This window comes from Vombatus ursinus, unplaced genomic scaffold (genome assembly GCF_900497805.2).
Source record: "Vombatus ursinus unplaced genomic scaffold, bare-nosed wombat genome assembly UNPS02009770.1, whole genome shotgun sequence".
Classification (NCBI taxonomy): Eukaryota; Metazoa; Chordata; class Mammalia; order Diprotodontia; family Vombatidae; genus Vombatus; species Vombatus ursinus.
In genome coordinates this window covers 4136483-4150320 of record NW_020949548.1, presented here as the reverse complement: position 1 = coordinate 4150320, position 13838 = coordinate 4136483, and positions in this window count along the sequence as shown.

Below are 13838 nucleotides of genomic sequence, written 5' to 3'. Positions count from 1 at the left end.
ACAGATGAAGATAAGCAAGTCCTCAGAAACTTATAGTCTTAGAGATTTCCTTGAGGCACCAAGAGATTAAGTGACTTCTCCATGGTCACACAGCCAGTATCTGTCAGAGGTAGGAGATGAACACAGGTCTCCCTCTATCCATTATATCATGCTATTTATGTAAATCAATGATACAAGATTATATATTTAGTAGGGACAGATACTGGACGACAGATTTACGTTTCTCCTTGAGAGTTAATCAATAACTTTTTCAACTAGCAAATCCAAGTGGGAAATGCTTTCAAATTGTTTGTGGGGTTTATACTTGAGCAAAAATAATGTTTCAGACCAATGATGGCACCAAGTGAAGATTATAACCAAACTATATTAAAATATAACACAGTAATGGGGGATAGTTTTAACCTGAAAACACACAAGAATGCTCTAGAAATGGATAAGCTGCCTCATAAGATAATGAGTTTCCAAATTATGTCATATCATCAAGGGAACCTGGCTCTCTGTCCATCAGAGATTTTGGAGAAGGGATTTCTGTTTATTTGTAGAATCACATCATTTTAGAAGCAAAAGAAATCCTGGTGAACATCAAGTCTAAGCTTCATTTCACAGAAAAGGACACTGAGGGGAAGAGAAATGTCTCACCCAATATTACAACTCAAAGCTTCTTTCTGAATCCAAATCCAGTACTTTTTTGCTAGAGTACCATCCATAACATACCACACTGGCTCTCCAGCAAAGGTGGGACTAAATCCCTTCATTGGTTTCTTCTGATTCTGTAGTTCTGTCATAAATTACTTCTTTTCTGTAATGAATGAACTGAGATACAATCTGTTCTCTCCCAGTGGCCTTTCAATTGACAGCTTAAAGCTTGCAGTAGGGGAGTTTTGCCTCTTAATTTGCAGTATAAGGAACAGCAGACTTTTTCATCAACAGAAAATCTTGGTTCTAGATCTAATCAGGTATTGTCTGACCTCAGACAAGTCACTCACCTTTCTTTTGATTAGTTTTTAAAAAGTGCATTACAATGAAAATAGTAATTGAGATGACCTTTACTTCATATGATATTAATTGTGTGATTGGCAAGGATGATGTTGAATTCTTTCAAATTAAATATGCTATAGACATGCAATATTACAACAACTGTGTTTCTGTTTGTTCCTACTGTTGGCCTATTTTAAAACAGTAAATGCTATTACAAAGAAAAGAATCACCCTCTAATTTATTTATATTATATATGCCCATTTTTACATGTCAGGTTTTAGGAGTTCATCCAATTTAAGACAACAATGAACTAATCCCTTGATTTTAAGAAGTTTACATTATACTAAAGAGATAAAACATGAACTATGTAAACATGAAGTTAATGCAAAGAATGTACGATTCCAAGAAAGAGAGAGTGCTAATAACAAAGGGGAACGAGCAAAACCTCATGTAGCAGGTGATGCCTGAGCTGCACTTGGAAGGGACCTTAGATGTTGTGGGGTGGAAGGAAGAAGGGTGGGCTTTTCAAGTGTGGGGAATCACTTATACAAAGTCCCAGAGGTGAGAGCAGGAAAATGTGGTCAAGTAACCAATAAGAGGAGTCAGAGGACTCGGGTGTATAGCCTGACTCACTAATCCACTACCCTTTTGATTTTGGACAAGTCATTTAAAAGATAATGATATCTTATTTTTTCGCCAAGTACATGTAAAATCAATTGTAATATTCTTTTTTTTTTTAAGTTTTGAGTTACAAATTCTGTCAATCCCTCCCTCCATTCTACTCTCCCTTATAAAATAAGCAATCTGATATAGGTTATATGTGTGCAATCATGTAAAACATTTTTAAATTAGTTATTGTGTGTGGGTGTATGTGTGAGAGAGAGAGACAGAGACAGAGAGAGAGAGACAGATAGAGACACACACATACACACACACACAGAGACAGACAGACACAGAGACAGAGAAAGAAAGAGACAGGGAGAAACAGAGACAGAGAGAGAGATAGAGATAGTATGATTCAGTCCATATTTAGAATATCAGTTCTTTGGAGGCAAATAGGATTTTTCATCCTAAGTCCTTTGGAATTGTCTTGGATTATTGCATTGCTGAGAATAGCTAATTCATTCACAGTTGTTTGTCATACAGTATTGCTGTTACTGTGTACAATGCTCTCCTGGTTCTGCTTATTTCCCTTTGTGTCACTTGATGCCAGTCTTTCCAGGTTTTTCGGAAATCATCCCATTCCTCATTTCTTGTAGCACAACAGTATTCCATTACAGTCCTACGCCACATACCACAACTTGTTCAGCCATTAGACAAGTCGTTTAAACATCCAAGGCCTCGGTTTCTTCATCTCTAAAATGAAGAGGTTGGAGCAATTGGCCAGCTCTCTATCTATTCTCCTATGAGTTCTGTTCCTATGGTATGAAGAGGAATCACTTTTGATCCCTAGTTTTGGTTGTTATTGTGGTCCGATTGGTTTTAGTTTGACTTATTTTGTGGGGCAGAGTGATTTTCACCTCAAAAACATTTTGCCTCATAGAATCATAGGAATTAAGGATCATAGACTAAAAGGTGAATTTGGCCACTTTTTCCTAAGGTTCTTCCCACTTTCTCATTAACAACGAATTCTTACACCTTAGTCAGAATTAAGATCAGAGTTATAATTCCTTTTGTTTCATTCTCTACTTTTTGAAAGTTGAAATAAACATCAAAGCAAGTCAAGAGTTTATTAGCCATTCTACAGTAAGCAGATTGAAATATCGAGCAGATGTCAGAACACTTGCATTCCTCCACCAAATGGTGACCTGCCTCTTGTGTACTTAGCGATCCGTATTGAGGAATAGACAGAGTACTGCACCTGGCGTCAGGAATACCTGAGTTCAAATCCCGTTTCAGATATTTCCTAGCTATGTGACCCAAGTAACTTAACCTCTCTGGGACTCAAGTTCTTTTGTTTCCTTTTTAATGGAAATAGGGATAATAGTAGTACTTACATCACAGAGTTGTTGTAAGGATCAGATAAATATTTGTAAAGTGCTTTGCAAACCTTAAAGCACTACTAGTTATTATTATTAATATTATTGGAAGATTCTGTAAAGCTGTGTTATGTAAGTGCTAGCTACTAAGAAGTCAGTATACCTTTGTTTAAAGTAAGGAACAGTTATAAAAAAAAAGGTTGTTCAATGTTAATAAATCTAGTTGCTTTTGTCCTGAAGCATTGGCATATTCATTTCCTAGAACAAATCTGTTTTCAGGGTGAGACTAATTCAGGAATAGAAAAGGATTTAGTCAGTTAAACTAATACCTGTGTTATCAGCTTTCATAAAATGATTCCATTTTGTGTTTGTATGAGCATGATATTGAGGAATAAATCATTAATGGTAGATCTTAGCAATATCAAATATTTATTGTGCCATTAATGAAATAGGCTCCACATGAGTTTTTAACTCACACCAAAATGAATTTTTGAAAATTACAAAAATGTCTTTGCTTAATGAAAATATGGACCCCCTACTGTGTATTCAATCTTTTCTGTATGGGAATAGCACCATACATGGCACATAGTAGGTACTTGATAAATCCTTATTGCTTTGGATAAAACTGTATCTTAGTGAAAATTAGAATAACCTTCCCCCTTAGGCAGTCCTGGAACACATAAATACAAAAACTAATACATTATCTATTGTCCAGAATGCTTGGGCCTACGGTTATCTAGTTTAGTGCGATCTGCTTTTCATATAGAATTTCAGCATTCATTGAATTAAAATGCAATGTGATAGTCTTAACAATGAAAAAAATGAATTATTACTTAATCTTTAAAACACAGTTCAATCTCTTACATAAAGCCTATCCTCAACCTCCCCTACAGACTTCATAATGTTTTTAGTTTTAGCTTCTCTGATGTACTAATTATGTGATATTTTATATTAGAGTTATCTCCTATAATTTATTCTGACACTAATAAGCCTGATGGGGGGCAGAAATTATGTCTTATCTAACCTTTTCATTCCTGCCTCTAAGACCAGAGCATTACACTTCCGCAAATAATTGTTTAATATCTGTCATTCACAAGGTCTAGCAGCTGCTACATTAAAAGACCACTAAAAGACTAAAAAAGCAAAAGAACTGAGGTTGCACCTGAAAATATCATACCTAGCAATGTTAAGCATAATACTGAATGAAAAAAAGGACATTCAATGACTTGTCACATTTTCAGGATTTTTGTTGTAAAAAGACCTGAAATCAATAGAAAATTTGACATACAAGATCCAAGAGAAATATAAGGTAAACATCAAATATTAATTACAAGGGAATCAATAAGGACAGACTGTTTACTTTTTATATGAGGAAATGCAAATCGTATGTCTAAGATTGTTATTAATAATTGGGTATTTCGAAAGAAAGATTGGGGTAGAGCTGAGTATGATGTGATACTAAAAAGTAAACCTTCTAGGAAAAGGTAAAAAGAGTAGTTATCTTACACAATTGAGGTAAGAGAGGAAGAACTGAAACAGAAGAATTAAATGGGGGAGGAAGGCTACTAGTTCTGGAACCGTACTCCCATCAAGAATGGGTTCAAGAGGGAACAAGATATACATGCATACGTATATATGTATGTATGCATATATATGTGTATATATATATATGTGTGTGTATATATATATATATATATATAATCTAGAAAGGCATAAAAGTCTTCTAAATTCAGAAAGAAATAAAGCTAAAGGGGATAAGGAGGAAAAATTTCAGGTTGGGGGAGAGGATGAAGGAAGGTTCTTTCCTGTGTGGGTAGGTTAAGTGATAGGAAGGCAAGGTAAGAGGTAAAGTAGAAAGGAAGGAAGAAGGAAGTAAAGTAGAGGAGTCATGAGGGATAGGAAATAGGAGATAACACAAATATAAAATACAGATCAGGAGTAGAATTTATTAGGGGTAGTAATCATGATCTCAGACAAAGCTAAAGCTAAAATAGATTTAACCAAAAGAGAAAAAGAGAAACTACACTATGTGTCAGCCATCTTAATCAATAACTATTTAAAATGCAGAAATAATATAAGGTTGGAATATTTCTGTAGTATAGGAAGAGAGTTGGTGAACTTGGAAAAATATGGAAAAACTTGGAAGTATGAAGGAAGACGATATCCACTCTCAGAGAAACAGAGGACAAAGAAGTGTAGTATGGTCATACGTAGATGCATATTAATATATATGTCTATATATGTGTATGATTATAGATATCTAAATATATATATGTATGTAAGTGCATGTATATGTATATATACACATAGGTGTATGTATGTATATGTTTGTATGTATGTGTATATAAGTATGTATATGCACATGTGCGCATATGTGTGTATGTGTGTGTGTGTGTGTGCGCATGTGTGTATCCACACTTAATTGTAGCCTTCTTGGGGGTGGTGAGTAGAACAAGGGGGAAAAAAGAACAAGGTAAAACGTTCACAGCAGAGAATAAAGGAAAATTACAAGTAAGCAAATAAAAGATGGACAGCTCAGAACACAATTTGTAGTATTTATTACATAGGCTTTCTTGAAATGGAAATTTATTGCTATGCATTTTGAACTGTTTCTTACATTCTGCTGTACACATGGCATTATTTTTTCTTTTGTATTTATGTTTTAATTTTTAAATTTTTATGTTTCTTTTTCTTTTCTAATTGTGTATTTAAGCTTAAAATAAATGAACAGCTAAAAAAATGGATATTTGTTAGCCATTCAACTAACATTTGAAAATAACTACTATGTGCGAGGCAGTACACTAAGCACTAGAAATGCAAAATAATATTAATAAAACAAAAAAAAGCCTCTTATCTCAAGGAGCTCAGTTTCTAATGGGTGAGACCTGAATAACTTTGTATACAATCAAGAAAGATATATCTGGGTAAATTGAGTGTTGTCTCAGAGGGAGTACATTAAGATTGAGAACTGGGAAAGGCTTATGGGAGAACGGGGAACTTTAGCTGAGACCTGAAGGAAGCCAGGGAACATTTGTTAAAATATTTGTTTAATGCTGGGGCATAATTGAATATTTCCTTGATGAGTCAGAGAGCAGATCAATCATTCTCATAGTCCCAAGATCATTATTTCTGGTATCAGTGGTCATCTAGAAGTAGAGGATGAGGGATTAGGTCTATTTCATAATTCTTCAGATTAAGCTGTTTAGAAGCAGTATCATGAAAATGATTGCTCTAGAATAATCTTCAGTAGACACAGGTTCAAGTCAGCAATCTTTTACTGAGTATATAGCAAGGCGCTGGTTTGATAGAATAAAAATAATGACAAACAACATTGTCCTTGACCTTACAGAGCTTATAGTCAAGTGGAATCTGACTAAACTAGTACTCAGAAAGCATGAATAGGAATAGTGTGAAGTAAAGCTAGAAAGATGGATTGGAACCTTTTATTGTAGAAGACTTTGAATGACAGAATTGGTCTTATTTTCTGTATTTTATCTTATAAGCAAAAGGGAATCAACTAAAAGCTTTTTTGAAGTCAAATTATATGACCTGACTTTTGAATTAAAGATTTGGCTCCCTTCCATTTTCCCCAGAATTTTGATTTCTATGACTATCTATTTTCAACAAAGTTATGAGGCTTTTTACCCAATTAAACATGTTATAAAAATGGACATTTAAAAATAAATGCAGAAGAAACCATGGCTAAATGTAGCAGAATCCAAACAGAATCCAAGATTCATTCATTCAGCCAATATTAAATAAACACCTACTAGGGCAGGGAAAATGATAGCACTTGGCATTGAGGCTTAGCTCCGAGGTTCATATGAATGAAGCCAAAAGAACCTGAAGATACTGTCTGATAAGAAATGAAAAAAAAATACGAGTCCTTCCATTCTCCCTCCCACACAACATTGAGTCTAAAAAACAAAAATGCTATTAAAGTTCTATAAGAGAAACTGAATGAAATATTAGACAATGTTAATTTTCACAAGCAGAGTTTTAATCATGATATCTCCCGATGTCTAGCAAGTGCAGTCTTAATTTACTGGCCTGGTACTTGAAGTACTCAATGCTTTAATCTCAACCATATCTCACCCTACTCCTACACATGCCCTGAACTTTAGTCAGTCTCATTATATTTTTTCTCAATCACACCCTACTCTTTTCTATCTCTGTACCTGTGGCTCAGCAGATAGAGTGCCAGGCATGGAATTAGGAAGACCTGAGTTCAAATCTAGCCTCAGACAGTTACTAGCTATGTGACTCTAGGCAAGTCACTTAACTGTTTATCTTGTTTCCTCATCTGTAAAATGAGCTGAAGAAGGAAATGGTCAGCCACTCCAGTATCTTTGCCAAGAAAATTCTAGATAGGATCATGAAGAGTTGGATACAACTGAAATGACTAGCACCTATTCTAATGTATTTCCCTCCTTTCAAAACTGTTTTTTCTCCTCCTTAGATACCCATCTATACCTGTCATAAAAATCTAACCTTTTACAAATATCACATCCCTCAGGAAGTCTGCCATGATTTTCCCATAACCACATGCGATTTTCCTCTCTGCCCACTGCACTTTGTGCTCCTAGGTCTAATTCATAAGGTTGTTTTGAAGTCCCAATTAAATAATAGGCATAAAAGCTCTTTGAAAATTGTGAAATATTGAATAACCAGAATACAGTAATCTTCATCCTTAGGACAACTTTAGTGCTTCTTGTGGAGTGAACACTCAATAAACATTGACTCAATGATTCCCCATACTTTATAAAACCTAGTGTCTAAGCAAGCTATTTGTTTGTTTTTTACCAATAGCAGTCCCCAAAGTTGCTTCCTGGCAGTCCACCCTATATCTACCTTAAAATTTAGGTAACACTTACCTTATTCCATATTCCAATTATTTCTTCAATATCACATCACATTTTTTGCCAAATAATTTTTGGATCAATTTCTTAATATATTTAAATGAATCATAGCCCTTACAAAATTATATATGTAGCCTAAATTTAATATATGCTAGATTGGAGATATCTCCACAAAATAAGAACTCTAAATTCAAATTTTATCCTATTTAGGTATCTGGTTACATGAACTTTTGAGGACAGTTTTTTTTTTGTTCTTGTTTTTTTGTTTTTTGTTTTTTTTTTTTTTTGGCTAGGCAATGGGGTTAAGTGACTTGCCCAGGGTCACACAGCTAGTAAGTGTTATGTGTCTGAGGTCAGATTTGAACTCAGGTCCTCCTGAATCCAGGGCTGATGCTCTATCCACTGCGCCACCTAGCTGCCCCTTGAGGACAGTTTTATAGATGGCTTACAATGTGACCCATATTAATGGCGCAGCATGTGAAGTCTCCAGAGAAGCCATATGATGTAGTAGATGGAGTGCTGGTCTTGGAATCAGGAAGACAAAGAAGTGTGAATTTTTTTCTCTAAGATTTACCATCTACGAGACCATGGGCAAGTCACTGAACCTTGCTTAACCTTTGTTGAATCATCTATAACTTAGGCATAATTGTGTCTATGGTACCTACCTCTCAGGGGTATTTGGCTCAAATGAGATAATGGAAAGGGTCTTTGATTTCTCAAAATACAATATAAGTATCAGATATTTTTAGATTATTTGGAAATCTTAAGTTGGAAAGAACCTACGACTAGATTTGATGGAATGAAAAATTGGCTGATGATTCCAAAGTGGAATGGGCCTCTAGGGGGAGCTATGGGAAGAGCTTAGTGGAGGTCTTCAAGCATGTCTGAATGACCACGTTGGGTAAAGGTGAGACAAGATTCTTGTTTACTTATAAACTGGACTAGCTTGCCTTGGAAGACCTTTCCAATTCAGTGATTATTTTATGTATGGGCCACCTATTTTGATCTTGGTCAAATTACTTCCCTTCTCCAAGTTTAAATCTCCCCCTTTGTAAAATTAGAAAATTGCTGTGGAATCTCTAATAGTGAAGTGGATAGTGTGGTGGTGTTAAAGCAGGGGAGATCTGAGTTAGAATAATGCCTCACATACTTACAAGCTGCCTGACTCTGGACAAGTCAATGAGCCTCTTTTAGTTTCAGTTTCCTCATCTGTCAAATGGGAATAACAACAACACTTAACTCCCAGGGTTGTTGTAAGGATAAAATAAAACATGTAAAGTGCTGTATAAATGTTGTTGTTGCTGTTGCTGCTATTGTTATTATTTTATTAGCCTTGGTTTATACACAATTCCTGGTACCAAATCATATTCAATTATTTACTTACCTACCTTTATAGAAAATCCATTAAGATGCTTTTAAAGACATTTTCTAACCATGTCAACCAGAGCTGTACTGCATCGGTACTTAGCCCTAGGGAAAGGTTCTGACAGCCCTTGTTTTCTTTTCAGATGCACAGAAGCAAATGAGCTTAGCACCCAGTTATTAAGAATAATTCCTCAAAATAGTTAACTATTAGTGATTAACTTCTTTCTCCTTTCAGCTACCCCTCATCTGAGCTCCTTGCAAGAACTTTCAGGGCTCACCTTGCTTCCCCACAGCTTCTTCAGAAGCTTTGTGACATCCCAGTATCTTCTTTTCAGGAAGCTAATGCCTTGGAGTCTCTGCCCACCACCACCATGATGGTATCCCATGATCTCTTCCCCAATCTGAATTTCTTTAAAAGCCTGTTTTGGAAATGACATACTGGGGGTCCAAATGCCAATTATGGCTATTATTATTATCATTACTATTATTAATTTATCACAAGATCAGGACTGAAAGTAACTGAGATCCCCCACCAGAACTATAAAATGCTAACATTCCAAACCTCCTAATCATCTTCCACAGATGTAGGTAAATTGATAACCTAGTAACACCGAGCATTCTTACCTCAGTGATGGGTAATATAAAGTATATTTATGGAGTCCATAAAGTATATTTTAAAAATTAACTGCTCTATCCTTGTAGCACCTTGAAAACAAACAAGCAAATATCCCTGCTTTTGACTTCCATGAGGAAGCAGCAAGCTAAAGAATGGGCAGGTTTTGCTCCCATTTCCAGGTTTTGTTGTTCTCTCTTCTTGGGACAAAATGCAGTTACTCAAGATGTTTAATTAAACTTTTCAAAGTGAGTATAATTGACGTGTTTTGACTATTATTCAGCCCAAACATCTATTGGCATTTTAGGGAAAGGAGAGAGAGTATCCCTCTGCTTTCATGGTAAAAGGAGTTCTCATCCCAAAGTAGGTCACAGCCTGTCTGTAATTTATTAGGCAACGTCTAAGAGAATCGTATGATGGTGCAGGGACATGCAGTATAAATAGAAATTGAATTAGAACTTATGTCTTCCTCAATGTTCCTTCCACTGTGCCTTGGAGAAAAGTCAAACTGGTGTTTAAATCATAGCGAAACTTACCTTACAAAAAATGATTTTAAGTATTTTTTATCTCATTGTTTTCACTTCATTTAACTATATTTATCACTTTATGATCATTATTCATTTAAGTAGCTGCCAAAATAATGTGGGAAAGAGTGGTTAGGACAATTAAAGCCTAAGAGATTGCATAATAGCCCTATTATGAGTCAAAAGGCTTGTGACAAATATGGAAATGGAGGCTGTGTTTTTGGAGGAGCTGGTCCATGATTAGATGAAATCTTTCCTGATCTCCCATAGTTACTATTAAAATGCTTTCTCCCTTATTATTTGTGGATATGATGTACCCCCCCCCAGATAATGTTAGTTCTTTGGTAGGTAGGGACTTTGGCACCCTGGAGCCCTTTCTCCTTCCCTTCACTCTCAGGGGTGGTGTCAAGGAGGCAGCTAAACATTTGATTTCAGTGGTATGAGAAATTCCATTGAGGACCATCAAGTTTGACCACTGTAATCTTAGGATTTTTGTTGTGGATAACTAAGTGAGTAAGTGACTGTCCAGGTCACAAAGCTCAGTTTGAACTCAGAGCTTCCTTAGTGCCAGTCCGGCATTCTATTTACTATACCCCTACGTACACAACCCTGTAAGATAAAGACTACAGCTATTATTATTTCCAACTGACAAATAAGGAAACTGAAGATTGGGGGTGGTTAAAGGAATTGCTTAAACCTCAGTGGATAATAGATATTATAGGTAAAGCTCAAGTGTTTCCCTGCATCCAGTGCTTTTTACACTATATCACAGCTAGTTGCCGATGGCCCATGGTCATCTCTGCCTATTCCAGGCTACAAAACCCCCCATTCTCGAAACTCTTATTAAGCTTTGCAATCCCTTCTCTACCATATAGGCGGTACCATTCTCTAATGATTGAATATATATGAGGTTAGTCATAGGATCATAGATTTGGAGCTAAACGGCAGCTCGAAGATCTTCTAGTCAAATCATCTCTTTTTCCAGATGAAACTAAAGGCCAGAATGGGTCAATATGTTGTCACACAGATACTTAGTGCAAGAGTTGAGATATAAAGCCAGGTTTCCTGAATGTAAGCCCAATACTAATTTTACATGGTCCTTTCAAGGTACTGAGTAGTTAACATATAAGATACTATGTCACCCACTAGAGGAGGGAGATACAGTGTTTAGTTACTGTCCCTGCCCTCATTATGATCCCAGTTTAGTAGACTGATAAGATGTTAATACAACCAAACATATAATATGACATGATAGGGCAGCTAGGTGGCACATTGGAGAGAGCGCTGTGCTTGGAATCAGGAGGACTCATCTTCATGAGTTCAAATCTAGCCTCAGACACTTACTAGCTACGTGACCCTGAGCAAGTCATTTAACCCTCTTTGTCTCAGTTCTTCATGTGTAAAATGGGCTAGAGAAGGAGCTGGCAAACCACTCTATTATCCTTGTCAAGAAAACCCCAAATGGGGTCATGAAGAGTTGGGAATGACTGAAACTACTCGACAACAATGTGACATGAGAAGAATGTTAGGCAATCATGAAAAAAAAAGTAGTACATGAGATCATAGTGCAAATGTCATTATTGACTGATGGGGAAGTGGTCTTGAATTAAATAGGCATGAATTAAACAGGTGAAGAGAAGGCAGATAGGCATTCCATGTAGAAGCAGAATGTTGGCCCAGGAGTTAGGAACATGAGTTTAAACACGGATTCTAATAGTATTTGTTGCCCTCAGGGGAGTTAGGTTCCTGTTCAAGTGAGGAGTCTTAAGGAATATTGGTGGAACAAAAAAAAAATCAAACACATAACACATAGTGGGGTTTTTGTGGATTATAAAGAAGGAGCTGCAAAGGGCAGGTTAGGTCATGTGAGAACCATGTTGGAAAGTTTAGAAAGCTTGGTAAAGCATAGCATGGTTAGAATAAGCTAGAGCCTTCAAGAGAAGGTAGTGTGGACATTCCATTTGCCCCTCAAGTAATGAAGTGGGAGGACTAGGGCTGAAGGACAAGAACAGTGCAGTCTATCCGCAGAACTTGGCCAGCTCATCCCAGAGATCCAGATAGATATTGGAACATGAATATTTTGGCAGCTATGTAGCAAGTAGGGAGAATGCCTGACTTTGAGTCAGGAAGACCAGAGATCAAATGTGACCTTAGACACTTACTGGCTGTGTAATCCCATTGAAGTCACTTAGCCTTTTTATGCCTCAGTTTCCTTATCAGTACAATGAATATAATGCTAGGTCTTTCTCACAAGTTTGTTGTAAGGACCAAATTCTGTGATACAATATAATACAATACAATACAATATAGGTTCTGTTATGTTATGATATATGGTATACACCACTTTGCAAGCTTTAAAGCACTATATTCATGTCAGATGTCATTATTATTATATTTTGGGTGGTCTGTCCTATCTGTGTAACACAGTGGAGTTTTTGAATATATTTATTCCAGAGGTGCATTACAAATATCCCAACACACCCTCCTCAATGTATGGCAGACATAATCTTCTCCCTCTCCTTCATCACCTCAGTCTCTGAATGGGAAAGGGAAATAGTTCATAACTTAGAACGATTGCCTTGAAGTACAGTTTCAATTCCGATTCCAAGAGAATTGGTGTTGGAATCCTGATTCTTTATCATCATCATCATCATAGCATTTTTAATGGCTCCTTAAAGTTTTCAAAGCACTTCATCAATAAAATCTAATTGGATCCTCACATCCACTCTGTATGTGCTATTACAATCCACATTTTATAGATAAGTAAACTGAGGCTGAGAGGTTAGGTGACAAGTGTCAGGAGAATGATTTGAACTCAGGTCTTTCTCACTCCATACCTAAGGCTCTATCAATTACTCTATCCAGCTATCTCCTGGGATTTGGGCAAAGTCATTTGACCTCTCTTGTTCGCAGTTTCTGCATCTGCATATGAGGGTGTTTGATCCTTCTATGATCCTAAGCTCTGATGATGCTAAGCTTACTCCTGCACCTTGGAGAGGGGAAGGATGAATAGATGCTGATTGGATATCAGATCTCCACCTCCATTTATCCTACTCAAAGTCCAGATTCTTTCCCATCTTTTGTGTGACTCCTAGACCTAAAACATGGCTGGGCACATAGTAGGAGGTCACCAAGTACTGGCTGAAAAAATGATGTCTTTTTTCACTGTTTTATTCCCCAGCAGAGAAATCCACAGAAAACTAAGCATATTTCAAAAATAGCCATAGGCCTGGAGCTCATGTTCAAAATGCCACTGTTTTAAAAACAACTGTGTTCACAATGGCAGTATGCTTAAAAAAAACCGTCGTGTTACAGTCTTTGGGAGAAATAAACCTCCCATAATAAAGTGCCAAGTCAGTGTCTTGACATAAAACTTTATTGATATCCTACTTACCAATCTCCTGCTCGGCAGGCCGTTTTCACAATTACCATCTCTGTGGCAGATGGATATACCTCTTAATATTACCTGCCATTGGACTCAGCGGATTGCTAGCTAACTCTTTATCCGCTGCTGCGGGCT